The following is a 13045-nucleotide window of genomic DNA, read 5'->3' as shown; positions in this document are numbered from 1 at the left end:
AACAACTGAACATGTCATGATAGACAAATAGAATGAAAAAAAAGGCATTTCTATTTTTGATTGGTTTTTCCAGGGGAGAGCGCGAACGCAGTCCCCCACACTTATAAATTGCGCACCCGAGTCGTCCACATTTGGGATGATCGCAGGGGTCAACCAAGCCGATGTGCAATGGAAAGGTCTCGCCCCGGGCCCACAGCCTTGCGGATCACTGTAAAGCCTGTGCCAGGTAAGTATGCCTGAAACTGCAGCTTCCTAACCATCGCTACAAACATGCACATCACCTCACTCAGGTGTGTTTTAAACAACACTTCACATATATTCCGTTTCTGTTCAAACATGTATATACTTCCCTGTACATGGCACTACATTCACCCGTTCGCTTTATGCAAAGATTATTGACAGGAAAAAACAGACAGAAATGGCTTTATTTGCATTTTAGGCTGCATAGACATGCACCTGACGCCAGGTACCCAGGGGAGGCAACTTCCATGTCAACACCCAAGTTTCCTTCCGGGTCCTATCTTTCTCCTTGGGAGCTACTCGGCAAAACAAACACAACAATCACAACAACTGAACATGTCATGATAGACAAATAGAATGAAAAAAAGGCATTTCTATTTTTGATTGGTTTTTCCAGGGGAGAGCGCGAACGCAGTCCCCCACACTTATAAATTGCGCACCCGAGTCGTCCACATTTGGGATGATCGCAGGGGTCAACCAAGCCGATGTGCAATGGAAAGGTCTCGCCCCGGGCCCACAGCCTTGCGGATCACTGTAAAGCCTGTGCCAGGTAAGTATGCCTGAAACTGCAGCTTCCTAACCATCGCTACAAACATGCACATCACCTCACTCAGGTGTGTTTTAAACAACACTTCACATATATTCCGTTTCTGTTCAAACATGTATATACTTCCCTGTACATGGCACTACATTCACCCGTTCGCTTTATGCAAAGATTATTGACAGGAAAAAACAGACAGAAATGGCTTTATTTGCATTTTAGGCTGCATAGACATGCACCTGACGCCAGGTACCTAGGGGAGGCAACTTCCATGTCAACACCCAAGTTTCCTTCCGGGTCCTATCTTTCTCCTTGGGAGCTACTCGGCAAAACAAACACAACAATCACAACAACTGAACATGTCATGATAGACAAATAGAATGAAAAAAAAGGCATTTCTATTTTTGATTGGTTTTTCCAGGGGAGAGCGCGAACGCAGTCCCCCACACTTATAAATTGCGCACCCGAGTCGTCCACATTTGGGATGATCGCAGGGGTCAACCAAGCCGATGTGCAATGGAAAGGTCTCGCCCCGGGCCCACAGCCTTGCGGATCACTGTAAAGCCTGTGCCAGGTAAGTATGCCTGAAACTGCAGCTTCCTAACCATCGCTACAAACATGCACATCACCTCACTCAGGTGTGTTTTAAACAACACTTCACATATATTCCGTTTCTGTTCAAACATGTATATACTTCCCTGTACATGGCACTACATTCACCCGTTCGCTTTATGCAAAGATTATTGACAGGAAAAAACAGACAGAAATGGCTTTATTTGCATTTTAGGCTGCATAGACATGCACCTGACGCCAGGTACCCAGGGGAGGCAACTTCCATGTCAACACCCAAGTTTCCTTCCGGGTCCTATCTTTCTCCTTGGGAGCTACTCGGCAAAACAAACACAACAATCACAACAACTGAACATGTCATGATAGACAAATAGAATGAAAAAAAGGCATTTCTATTTTTGATTGGTTTTTCCAGGGGAGAGCGCGAACGCAGTCCCCCACACTTATAAATTGCGCACCCGAGTCGTCCACATTTGGGATGATCGCAGGGGTCAACCAAGCCGATGTGCAATGGAAAGGTCTCGCCCCGGGCCCACAGCCTTGCGGATCACTGTAAAGCCTGTGCCAGGTAAGTATGCCTGAAACTGCAGCTTCCTAACCATCGCTACAAACATGCACATCACCTCACTCAGGTGTGTTTTAAACAACACTTCACATATATTCCGTTTCTGTTCAAACATGTATATACTTCCCTGTACATGGCACTACATTCACCCGTTCGCTTTATGCAAAGATTATTGACAGGAAAAAACAGACAGAAATGGCTTTATTTGCATTTTAGGCTGCATAGACATGCACCTGACGCCAGGTACCTAGGGGAGGCAACTTCCATGTCAACACCCAAGTTTCCTTCCGGGTCCTATCTTTCTCCTTGGGAGCTACTCGGCAAAACAAACACAACAATCACAACAACTGAACATGTCATGATAGACAAATAGAATGAAAAAAAAGGCATTTCTATTTTTGATTGGTTTTTCCAGGGGAGAGCGCGAACGCAGTCCCCCACACTTATAAATTGCGCACCCGAGTCGTCCACATTTGGGATGATCGCAGGGGTCAACCAAGCCGATGTGCAATGGAAAGGTCTCGCCCCGGGCCCACAGCCTTGCGGATCACTGTAAAGCCTGTGCCAGGTAAGTATGCCTGAAACTGCAGCTTCCTAACCATCGCTACAAACATGCACATCACCTCACTCAGGTGTGTTTTAAACAACACTTCACATATATTCCGTTTCTGTTCAAACATGTATATACTTCCCTGTACATGGCACTACATTCACCCGTTCGCTTTATGCAAAGATTATTGACAGGAAAAAACAGACAGAAATGGCTTTATTTGCATTTTAGGCTGCATAGACATGCACCTGACGCCAGGTACCCAGGGGAGGCAACTTCCATGTCAACACCCAAGTTTCCTTCCGGGTCCTATCTTTCTCCTTGGGAGCTACTCGGCAAAACAAACACAACAATCACAACAACTGAACATGTCATGATAGACAAATAGAATGAAAAAAAAGGCATTTCTATTTTTGATTGGTTTTTCCAGGGGAGAGCGCGAACGCAGTCCCCCACACTTATAAATTGCGCACCCGAGTCGTCCACATTTGGGATGATCGCAGGGGTCAACCAAGCCGATGTGCAATGGAAAGGTCTCGCCCCGGGCCCACAGCCTTGCGGATCACTGTAAAGCCTGTGCCAGGTAAGTATGCCTGAAACTGCAGCTTCCTAACCATCGCTACAAACATGCACATCACCTCACTCAGGTGTGTTTTAAACAACACTTCACATATATTCCGTTTCTGTTCAAACATGTATATACTTCCCTGTACATGGCACTACATTCACCCGTTCGCTTTATGCAAAGATTATTGACAGGAAAAAACAGACAGAAATGGCTTTATTTGCATTTTAGGCTGCATAGACATGCACCTGACGCCAGGTACCCAGGGGAGGCAACTTCCATGTCAACACCCAAGTTTCCTTCCGGGTCCTATCTTTCTCCTTGGGAGCTACTCGGCAAAACAAACACAACAATCACAACAACTGAACATGTCATGATAGACAAATAGAATGAAAAAAAAGGCATTTCTATTTTTGATTGGTTTTTCCAGGGGAGAGCGCGAACGCAGTCCCCCACACTTATAAATTGCGCACCCGAGTCGTCCACATTTGGGATGATCGCAGGGGTCAACCAAGCCGATGTGCAATGGAAAGGTCTCGCCCCGGGCCCACAGCCTTGCGGATCACTGTAAAGCCTGTGCCAGGTAAGTATGCCTGAAACTGCAGCTTCCTAACCATCGCTACAAACATGCACATCACCTCACTCAGGTGTGTTTTAAACAACACTTCACATATATTCCGTTTCTGTTCAAACATGTATATACTTCCCTGTACATGGCACTACATTCACCCGTTCGCTTTATGCAAAGATTATTGACAGGAAAAAACAGACAGAAATGGCTTTATTTGCATTTTAGGCTGCATAGACATGCACCTGACGCCAGGTACCCAGGGGAGGCAACTTCCATGTCAACACCCAAGTTTCCTTCCGGGTCCTATCTTTCTCCTTGGGAGCTACTCGGCAAAACAAACACAACAATCACAACAACTGAACATGTCATGATAGACAAATAGAATGAAAAAAAGGCATTTCTATTTTTGATTGGTTTTTCCAGGGGAGAGCGCGAACGCAGTCCCCCACACTTATAAATTGCGCACCCGAGTCGTCCACATTTGGGATGATCGCAGGGGTCAACCAAGCCGATGTGCAATGGAAAGGTCTCGCCCCGGGCCCACAGCCTTGCGGATCACTGTAAAGCCTGTGCCAGGTAAGTATGCCTGAAACTGCAGCTTCCTAACCATCGCTACAAACATGCACATCACCTCACTCAGGTGTGTTTTAAACAACACTTCACATATATTCCGTTTCTGTTCAAACATGTATATACTTCCCTGTACATGGCACTACATTCACCCGTTCGCTTTATGCAAAGATTATTGACAGGAAAAAACAGACAGAAATGGCTTTATTTGCATTTTAGGCTGCATAGACATGCACCTGACGCCAGGTACCCAGGGGAGGCAACTTCCATGTCAACACCCAAGTTTCCTTCCGGGTCCTATCTTTCTCCTTGGGAGCTACTCGGCAAAACAAACACAACAATCACAACAACTGAACATGTCATGATAGACAAATAGAATGAAAAAAAAGGCATTTCTATTTTTGATTGGTTTTTCCAGGGGAGAGCGCGAACGCAGTCCCCCACACTTATAAATTGCGCACCCGAGTCGTCCACATTTGGGATGATCGCAGGGGTCAACCAAGCCGATGTGCAATGGAAAGGTCTCGCCCCGGGCCCACAGCCTTGCGGATCACTGTAAAGCCTGTGCCAGGTAAGTATGCCTGAAACTGCAGCTTCCTAACCATCGCTACAAACATGCACATCACCTCACTCAGGTGTGTTTTAAACAACACTTCACATATATTCCGTTTCTGTTCAAACATGTATATACTTCCCTGTACATGGCACTACATTCACCCGTTCGCTTTATGCAAAGATTATTGACAGGAAAAAACAGACAGAAATGGCTTTATTTGCATTTTAGGCTGCATAGACATGCACCTGACGCCAGGTACCCAGGGGAGGCAACTTCCATGTCAACACCCAAGTTTCCTTCCGGGTCCTATCTTTCTCCTTGGGAGCTACTCGGCAAAACAAACACAACAATCACAACAACTGAACATGTCATGATAGACAAATAGAATGAAAAAAAAGGCATTTCTATTTTTGATTGGTTTTTCCAGGGGAGAGCGCGAACGCAGTCCCCCACACTCATAAATTGCGCACCCGAGTCGTCCACATTTGGGATGATCGCAGGGGTCAACCAAGCCGATGTGCAATGGAAAGGTCTCGCCCCGGGCCCACAGCCTTGCGGATCACTGTAAAGCCTGTGCCAGGTAAGTATGCCTGAAACTGCAGCTTCCTAACCATCGCTACAAACATGCACATCACCTCACTCAGGTGTGTTTTAAACAACACTTCACATATATTCCGTTTCTGTTCAAACATGTATATACTTCCCTGTACATGGCACTACATTCACCCGTTCGCTTTATGCAAAGATTATTGACAGGAAAAAACAGACAGAAATGGCTTTATTTGCATTTTAGGCTGCATAGACATGCACCTGACGCCAGGTACCCAGGGGAGGCAACTTCCATGTCAACACCCAAGTTTCCTTCCGGGTCCTATCTTTCTCCTTGGGAGCTACTCGGCAAAACAAACACAACAATCACAACAACTGAACATGTCATGATAGACAAATAGAATGAAAAAAAGGCATTTCTATTTTTGATTGGTTTTTCCAGGGGAGAGCGCGAACGCAGTCCCCCACACTTATAAATTGCGCACCCGAGTCGTCCACATTTGGGATGATCGCAGGGGTCAACCAAGCCGATGTGCAATGGAAAGGTCTCGCCCCGGGCCCACAGCCTTGCGGATCACTGTAAAGCCTGTGCCAGGTAAGTATGCCTGAAACTGCAGCTTCCTAACCATCGCTATAATGTTCAAGCCAGGTATTTTCCATTTGCCAGACATATTTTTCAATTTTTAGTCAATAGACTTTTCTTAAATATTCTTTTCAAACAATCTCGTACATTTAAGTTAGAACAAGACAACATTATATCCATTTCAAATGTAAATGCGCTCTCTAAGTGCATTATTACTAACTCATTCGGTGGTAGTGTCAGTGCAGACAGACAGACGCATACAGACTATTTCAAACTGTGTAGCTCTCCTTGATAGTCACCCTGTCCATAATGCCACGGTGGTATGTAAAACACAAATAGACCTGCCATACACAGGATACACAATGTCACTGATGTAGTAACAAAGTACTGACTAAGAGTTACTATCAACATTTCTTACATTTACACCCCAACGAAAATGTCTTGGATATATGCTTTGAATTACTATATACTGTATGTATTTATCAATCCTTAGCTAATGACCGCTTTAAGTATTTTGAACTGCAGATGAAGGTTTATGTCTTCAAATTCACCAAGACAATTGACATGCAATACTTTTTTGGGTTGCAGCGTTGTGCTAATGATCGATGGTCAGAAGATCGTGGCTCTGATTTCTCCTACAGATCCTCCGCTGACATTAGTCTTTTTTCCAGTGAACATTGCGTCTTTTGCAGTAATCGATGCTAGTAGGTATAATGCCTTTATATTCATATAAATAACATCTAGATGCTGTGTCCCTCTTGTAATAATAGTCGCCTTGACTTGAATTAGTTTGCATTTGTAAGTGACGGATGCCACTGGTGGAACAGGATACGGTCAAACATCGTCACCGTTTGATTGCTATTCTCAGAAAAGACATGCTTTACACACGGTACTGTACAACGGACGCCTGATTCCTAAGTTACGTCGTCACGGGTAGAGAGGTCCTCAGCTCTCCAACCCTAACAGTTTCATACATCCAATCTCTATTTCTCTCATGCAGACGGTATCGCGTTTTGTGATACGGTATCTAAACACCCCTGTGAGATTGCACCTGCTAAACATGCCTGTGAGATTGCACCTGTTAAACATCCCTGTGAGATTGCACCTGTTAAATATCCCTGTGAGATTGCAACTGTTAAATATCCCTATGAGATTGCACCCACTAAAAAGCCCTGTGAGATTGCACCCGCTAAACACCCCTATGATATTACACCTGCTAAAAATCCCTGTGAGATTGCACCCGCTAAACCTCCAGTCTGTATTTCTCTCATGCAGATCGTCTAGCCTTTTGTGATGCGGTATCTGGTTCCGTGTGGGTTGTCGATCTCGTCACCTCTTTGTACAGGCAGCTGAGAGTGCCGAGTACCAGCCGCTGTGGTTCCATCGGAGTCAACCCCTGTAACTCCCTGCTCTACGTTGTCGACATCGACGATGCGTGAGTAAATATTATTGATATGATAGGACTTGATATGCGATAATGCAGTTAGATGAAACGAGCATCCTTACTTCTAAAATGTTATCTTAGATGTTGACCGAGCCAATACATTGTCATACGTACCTCAGTAACCGCCTCTGCATTCATCTCCCTTGGAGTCATATCAGGGTGAAGTTTGTTTGTTTGTTTGTTGTTTAACGCCGCACCCAGCAATTTTCCAGCTATATGACGGCGGTCTGTAAATAATCGAGTCCGGACCATACAACCCGGTCGGCGTGTAAATATTTCTCACAATAAGTGAAACACTATGAACATACTTTTTAAGTCCATCCTCAGTTTGTTAGGATAGGATAGGATAAGTTTTATTCCATACTGAAAGGCCTCAGGCCCATAGTACAATTCTGTTTTCGGGAATGGTTACAGATCCGTTTAACAGGTCATATTCTAATTAACATGGCATGATAAATGAACATTGATAGATTTGTTAGAGTATCTTTATCAGTTGTTGACATGATCGTTGTAAATCTTTGTATAGTGGGATGTACATAACCAGGCAGATCAATATATTTTCTTCTAAGGTGGTCGTATTTTGGACAAACTAACAGAAAATGAAACTCATCTTCAATCACATTTATATCACATTGCTCACTTATTCTCAATTCTCTGTCTATGTTTCTATGCCTGCCTACTTGGATCCTAAGTCTATGAGAGCTGCATCTAAATTGTGCTAAACTTATTCTAAACCTTTTAAAGTTGATGTCAAACAAATAGTATTCTGGGGAAATTGTTGTCTTGAAAAGCTTGTAATAATTGCATTTTTCTGAACTTAAAACATGTGGTGCCCATTTTTGCAAGTATATATCCTTAAGTCTGTGGCGTAAAGATACTAAAAATGAATCTGGATTTTTTGGTACACATTTATTACGCCAAACATACCCATAGCCGCAATCATTTAATAACGACTTTACATCATATACCCAATTGCGGATTCCATGTTTTTCATACAATAACATCATATTGTAACATTTTCTAGGTAATCTATCAATAGGCATTTTAAGAATCTTGAACCAATACTTGAGAATTCTAATATGTTGAAATATGTAAAGTGGTACACGTCCACATTCACCATATACCATAACATTCGATGTAGAGTTTTTTACGCCAAGGAATCGTTTACAAGCATATAGATGGACCAGTTCAATAGTTCTGTATTCAGTATGCCCCCAGACCTATGCTCCATATAAAAGATTTGGAGTAATTTTTGTATCAAATATTTTAAAAAAGGTTTGATATGAGAGATCAGTGAAGGTTTTCAAACTATGTAAGATTCCCATTAGTATCTTTTTTGCCTGCATTGCTGCATTACTGGTGTGGTAATTCCACGTTAATCTGCCTGTGAAGGTTACTCCCAGATATTTATAAGAAGTGACAATTTTTACCGGTTGTGAGTTGAAGAACCATTTTTCCCTACTTGATAGTTTATTTCCCTTTTTGAAAACTAACACTTTCGTTTTCTCAGTGTTCACTTGGAGTTTACGATTACAACAGTACAGCTCCAGTTGGTCTATCAAATTCTGTAAACCTTTTATCGTACTAGAGAACAGGACTATATCATCAGCAAAAAGCAACAGAAATATCTTCACAATATCTGTAAGCAGCTGTATACCATCCGTACAATTTTCCTTAATTTGTGCAGCTAGTTCATTGATGAAAAAACAGAACAGGAATGGGCTAAGAATACAGCCTTGGCGTACACCAATGTTACATGTGAAGACATCAGAGTATATTCCACGATTTTTAACACATGACTTTACATTTTGATAAATATTGCATAATAGTATACCCATTTTATTACTCACCCCATTTGAAAGAAACAATGACCACATTGTATTTCTGTTTACAGAATCAAACGCTTTTTTGAAATCAACAAAAATTGCATAAAATTTTCCACCTTTTCTCTGCATGTATTTGTGAATAATCGCATTAAGTACGCTTTGACACTAGGGAACTTTGGGTCTGCCACAACTATTCCCCAGTTACAGTTTGTCATTTATTTGTTACTAGATCCTCCACTAACAGATGGTGCAGTTGGTACTGGGATTGTGTACGATCCTGGCTCAGGGGATGTCCTTGTAGCCATTACGTTCCCAAATTCTTCTCTGAATGGCATCTATTCCTTCAGTAGGACCAGCCCTCCAGGATTGCGTGTCTCATTGTCTGGCCCGACTGGACAGCTTCTGATCTATTTTGGGTATGTGCACTCCAAAACAAGGTCGTAAACGTCCATATTTTTTTTAAAATTCACGCAGTTATGGTGGATATCCCGGGATGTATTTACTACATACAGCGATGCCAAGATGTTAATCACATACATAAAATACGTCATCGGGAGAGATTGCCTAATGTCTGTGACCGATAATAACAACTGTCGGGTATGGTTTATATAATGTTCAAGCCAGGTATTTTCCATTTGCCAGACATATTTTTCAATTTTTATTCAATAGACTTTTCTTAAATATTCTTTTCAAACAATCTCGTACATTTAAGTTAGAACAAGACAACATTATATCCATTTCAAATGTAAATGCGCTCTCTAAGTGCATTATTACTAACTCATTCGGTGGTAGTGTCAGTGCAGACAGACAGACACATACAGACTATTTCAAACTGTGTAGCTCTCCTTGATAGTCACCCTGTCCATAATGCCACGGTGGTATGTACAACACAAATAGACCTGCCATACACAGGATACACAATGTCACTGATGTAGTAACAAAGTACTGACTAAGAGTTACTATCAACATTTCTTACATTTACACCCCAACGAAAATGTCTTGGATATATGCTTTGAATTACTATATACTGTATGTATTTATCAATCCTTAGCTAATGACCGCTTTAAGTATTTTGAACTGCAGATGAAGGTTTATGTCTTCAAATTCACCAAGACAATTGACATGCAATACTTTTTTGGGTTGCAGCGTTGTGCTAATGATCGATGGTCAGAAGATCGTGGCTCTGATTTCTCCTACAGATCCTCCGCTGACATTAGTCTTTTTTCCAGTGAACATTGCGTCTTTTGCAGTAATCGATGCTAGTAGGTATAATGCCTTTATATTCATATAAATAACATCTAGATGCTGTGTCCCTCTTGTAATAATAGTCGCCTTGACTTGAATTAGTTTGCATTTGTAAGTGACGGATGCCACTGGTGGAATAGGATACGGTCAAACATCGTCACCGTTTGATTGCTATTCTCAGAAAAGACATGCTTTACACACGGTACTGTACAACGGACGCCTGATTCCTAAGTTACGTCGTCACGGGTAGAGAGGTCCTCAGCTCTCCAACCCTAACAGTTTCATACATCCAATCTCTATTTCTCTCATGCAGACGGTATCGCGTTTTGTGATACGGTATCTAAACACCCCTGTGAGATTGCACCTGTTAAACATCCCTGTGAGATTGCACCTGCTAAACATGCCTGTGAGATTGCACCTGTTAAACATCCCTGTGAGATTGCACCTGTTAAATATCCCTGTGAGATTGCAACTGTTAAATATCCCTATGAGATTGCACCCACTAAAAAGCCCTGTGAGATTGCACCCGCTAAACACCCCTATGATATTACACCTGCTAAAAATCCCTGTGAGATTGCACCCGCTAAACCTCCAGTCTGTATTTCTCTCATGCAGATCGTCTAGCCTTTTGTGATGCGGTATCTGGTTCCGTGTGGGTTGTCGATCTCGTCACCTCTTTGTACAGGCAGCTGAGAGTGCCGAGTACCAGCCGCTGTGGTTCCATCGGAGTCAACCCCTGTAACTCCCTGCTCTACGTTGTCGACATCGACGATGCGTGAGTAAATATTATTGATATGATAGGACTTGATATGCGATAATGCAGTTAGATGAAACGAGCATCCTTACTTCTAAAATGTTATCTTAGATGTTGACCGAGCCAATACATTGTCATACGTACCTCAGTAACCGCCTCTGCATTCATCTCCCTTGGAGTCATATCAGGGTGAAGTTTGTTTGTTTGTTTGTTGTTTAACGCCGCACCCAGCAATTTTCCAGCTATATGACGGCGGTCTGTAAATAATCGAGTCCGGACCATACAACCCGGTCGGCGTGTAAATATTTCTCACAATAAGTGAAACACTATGAACATACTTTTTAAGTCCATCCTCAGTTTGTTAGGATAGGATAGGATAAGTTTTATTCCATACTGAAAGGCCTCAGGCCCATAGTACAATTCTGTTTTCGGGAATGGTTACAGATCCGTTTAACAGGTCATATTCTAATTAACATGGCATGATAAATGAACATTGATAGATTTGTTAGAGTATCTTTATCAGTTGTTGACATGATCGTTGTAAATCTTTGTATCGTGGGATGTACATAACCAGGCAGATCAATATATTTTCTTCTAAGGTGGTCGTATTTTGGACAAACTAACAGAAAATGAAACTCATCTTCAATCACATTTATATCACATTGCTCACTTATTCTCAATTCTCTGTCTATGTTTCTATGCCTGCCTACTTGGATCCTAAGTCTATGAGAGCTGCATCTAAATTGTGCTAAACTTATTCTAAACCTTTTAAAGTTGATGTCAAACAAATAGTATTCTGGGGAAATTGTTGTCTTGAAAAGCTTGTAATAATTGCATTTTTCTGAACTTAAAACATGTGGTGCCCATTTTTGCAAGTATATATCCTTAAGTCTGTGGCGTAAAGATACTAAAAATGAATCTGGATTTTTTGGTACACATTTATTACGCCAAACATACCCATAGCCGCAATCATTTAATAACGACTTTACATCATATACCCAATTGCGGATTCCATGTTTTTCATACAATAACATCATATTGTAACATTTTCTAGGTAATCTATCAATAGGCATTTTAAGAATCTTGAACCAATACTTGAGAATTCTAATATGTTGAAATATGTAAAGTGGTACACGTCCACATTCACCATATACCATAACATTCGATGTAGAGTTTTTTACGCCAAGGAATCGTTTACAAGCATATAGATGGACCAGTTCAATAGTTCTGTATTCAGTATGCCCCCAGACCTATGCTCCATATAAAAGATTTGGAGTAATTTTTGTATCAAATATTTTAAAAAAGGTTTGATATGAGAGATCAGTGAAGGTTTTCAAACTATGTAAGATTCCCATTAGTATCTTTTTTGCCTGCATTGCTGCATTACTGGTGTGGTAATTCCACGTTAATCTGCCTGTGAAGGTTACTCCCAGATATTTATAAGAAGTGACAATTTTTAACGGTTGTGAGTTGAAGAACCATTTTTCCCTACTTGATAGTTTATTTCCCTTTTTGAAAACTAACACTTTCGTTTTCTCAGTGTTCACTTGGAGTTTACGATTACAACAGTACAGCTCCAGTTGGTCTATCAAATTCTGTAAACCTTTTATCGTACTAGAGAACAGGACTATATCATCAGCAAAAAGCAACAGAAATATCTTCACAATATCTGTAAGCAGCTGTATACCATCCGTACAATTTTCCTTAATTTGTGCAGCTAGTTCATTGATGAAAAAACAGAACGGGAATGGGCTAAGAATACAGCCTTGGCGTACACCAATGTTACATGTGAAGACATCAGAGTATATTCCACGATTTTTAACACATGACTTTACATTTTGATAAATATTGCATAATAGTATACCCATTTTATTACTCACCCCATTTGAAAGAAACTATGACCACATTGTATTTCT

At 41.6% G+C, this 13045-nt stretch overlaps 11 non-coding genes and 2 pseudogenes across 11 annotated transcripts; all 13 read right to left on the bottom strand.

The window, feature by feature from the left end:
• The window catches only part of LOC139444490 (uncharacterized), a 42727-nt pseudogene extending 33599 nt beyond the window's left edge, over positions 1-9128 (bottom strand).
• On the bottom strand, positions 71-234 carry LOC139444537 (U1 spliceosomal RNA). Its single transcript, XR_011651807.1, has one exon. It is a non-coding gene; the product is annotated as a U1 spliceosomal RNA (small nuclear RNA).
• LOC139444536 (U1 spliceosomal RNA) lies at positions 635-798 on the bottom strand. Its single transcript, XR_011651806.1, has one exon. It is a non-coding gene; the product is annotated as a U1 spliceosomal RNA (small nuclear RNA).
• LOC139444534 (U1 spliceosomal RNA) lies at positions 1200-1363 on the bottom strand. The gene has a single exon (XR_011651805.1). It is a non-coding gene; the product is annotated as a U1 spliceosomal RNA (small nuclear RNA).
• Positions 1764-1927, bottom strand: LOC139444533 (U1 spliceosomal RNA). The gene has a single exon (XR_011651804.1). It is a non-coding gene; the product is annotated as a U1 spliceosomal RNA (small nuclear RNA).
• LOC139444531 (U1 spliceosomal RNA) lies at positions 2329-2492 on the bottom strand. The gene has a single exon (XR_011651802.1). It is a non-coding gene; the product is annotated as a U1 spliceosomal RNA (small nuclear RNA).
• LOC139444530 (U1 spliceosomal RNA) lies at positions 2894-3057 on the bottom strand. The gene has a single exon (XR_011651801.1). It is a non-coding gene; the product is annotated as a U1 spliceosomal RNA (small nuclear RNA).
• LOC139444529 (U1 spliceosomal RNA) lies at positions 3459-3622 on the bottom strand. The gene has a single exon (XR_011651800.1). It is a non-coding gene; the product is annotated as a U1 spliceosomal RNA (small nuclear RNA).
• Positions 4023-4186, bottom strand: LOC139444528 (U1 spliceosomal RNA). Its single transcript, XR_011651799.1, has one exon. It is a non-coding gene; the product is annotated as a U1 spliceosomal RNA (small nuclear RNA).
• LOC139444527 (U1 spliceosomal RNA) lies at positions 4588-4751 on the bottom strand. The gene has a single exon (XR_011651798.1). It is a non-coding gene; the product is annotated as a U1 spliceosomal RNA (small nuclear RNA).
• LOC139444495 (U1 spliceosomal RNA) lies at positions 5153-5316 on the bottom strand. Its single transcript, XR_011651769.1, has one exon. It is a non-coding gene; the product is annotated as a U1 spliceosomal RNA (small nuclear RNA).
• On the bottom strand, positions 5717-5880 carry LOC139444526 (U1 spliceosomal RNA). Its single transcript, XR_011651797.1, has one exon. It is a non-coding gene; the product is annotated as a U1 spliceosomal RNA (small nuclear RNA).
• Positions 9129-9952: 824 nt separating the features above from the next.
• Positions 9953-12983, bottom strand: LOC139444489 (uncharacterized; annotated as a pseudogene).
• Between the last annotated feature and the right edge of the window lie 62 nt (positions 12984-13045).

This window comes from Haliotis cracherodii, unplaced genomic scaffold (genome assembly GCF_022045235.1).
Source record: "Haliotis cracherodii isolate W230 unplaced genomic scaffold, xgHalCrac1.p SCAF_55, whole genome shotgun sequence".
Taxonomy (NCBI): domain Eukaryota; kingdom Metazoa; phylum Mollusca; class Gastropoda; order Lepetellida; family Haliotidae; genus Haliotis; species Haliotis cracherodii.
Note: the sequence above shows the minus strand (reverse complement) of the source record. Positions and strands in the feature narration are given on the sequence as shown.